The sequence below is a fragment of the Orycteropus afer genome, unplaced genomic scaffold, assembly GCF_000298275.1.
Source record: "Orycteropus afer afer isolate SDZICR_OR568_19922 unplaced genomic scaffold, OryAfe1.0 scaffold01558, whole genome shotgun sequence".
NCBI lineage: Eukaryota > Metazoa > Chordata > Mammalia > Tubulidentata > Orycteropodidae > Orycteropus > Orycteropus afer.
In genome coordinates this window covers 8,914-10,300 of record NW_006923145.1, presented here as the reverse complement: position 1 = coordinate 10,300, position 1,387 = coordinate 8,914, and the positions used below count along the sequence as shown (strand labels likewise).

General features: G+C 46.0%; 1 pseudogene; it reads right to left on the bottom strand.

The window, feature by feature from the left end:
- Window positions 1-1,387, bottom strand: part of LOC122152082 — a 38,016-nt pseudogene that overhangs the window by 29,458 nt on the left and 7,171 nt on the right.

Genomic DNA, 1,387 nt, shown 5'->3' with positions numbered 1-1,387 from the left:
CTTGTCCTGTTTTTTTGTTTGATTTGAGGTTGCCTGTTGTTTCCTAGACATTTTGAGGTTGTCTTTAACTGTTGGTTATGTATTGATTTGTTTTATCTTGGTTTTATGGTTTATTATTTTGAAAAGTGTATTTTGTTTTTTTAGTTATTAATTCAGGTATGCTGGGATGCACTGCAGTTTTCTTTGTGATGGTGGAATTGTTGTGTGGAATGTGGATATGGGTTTATATTTGTCATAAAGAGGGTTTAGAGTTCAAACCGGGAGGTTTTATGGTGGCTGAATGTGGTTTCTTCTATTGGATGATTGAAGTTATTGTCAGAGAAGGTGGGAGCAGAAGAATGAAAGCTTGCTGTTGCTAGGGGTGGTTTCTAGGGCTTTGAGCTGGCTGCTACTGATGTTGTTGTACTGTTATTCACAGGCCTGTAGCTCAATTTCAGCAAAGACTCCAGTTGTTAGGGGATCATCACTTTCTGCCAGGCTAGACACATGCAAAAGCCCCACTCCCGAGGCTCCTTAGCACCAAAAAGCTGACCCAAAACAATTTCTCAGCCCAACAATCTGCCATGGGTATTCCTCTCTCTGGGCCTGCCTACCTGCAACACTGACCCAACTGGCCCAGACCACAATCCACATCAGGAGTTCCTCTGTGGGTCCACCCACAAATGGCACCAAAGATCTGCTCAGTTTCAGTGGTGCTGGAGTCAGGAGAGTGCCTGTTAATAATCTGTGGTCCCAATATTACTGATAAAATCAAGCGCAGTCTTCTCAGTGCCACTAAGCTGACCCAAGCCTGCTCGGTGACCACTGCGGGGACATCTTCCCAGGCCTGCCCTCCTGCAGCACCAATGGACTCTCTGTTAGGGTTTCAGTGGCACTGGACGTGCCTGCTTGCACCGAGCTGACCCAAGTTACCGATAAAATCAGGTGCTGAAGGTAGATCCTTGGGGTGATCGCTGACATGTTGATGTGGTCGCTGTTATGCTGGTGTGGTGTGTCTTCTTCCTTAACCCAGGGAGGTCTCAGATGGCCATTCTCACCTACCAGTCAGCACTCCCCCAGGAAAGTCTCCGATGGCCTTTCTCAGGTGCCTGTCGGTGCTCCGCAGGATAGATCTTTTGATCTTGTTATTTTTTTTTCCCTGCCTCTTCACCTTTCTAATTCTACTCCTCTGAGTTAGGTGCACTTTGATTCAGTGAGCTGTTCAGAGCACCAGAATCCCTAATTCAAACTGCTGTACATAGTTTTGCAAGCACTAAGATGCCAGAGGGAAATAGCGTGGTGATTACTGAAGAGACTCCACCTTGAATCTCCTCCTTTTTATTTTGATGCAAAGAACAAAACCACCACAGTGACAGGAGTTGACAGAGTAAGAGGGCCTTGGATATAC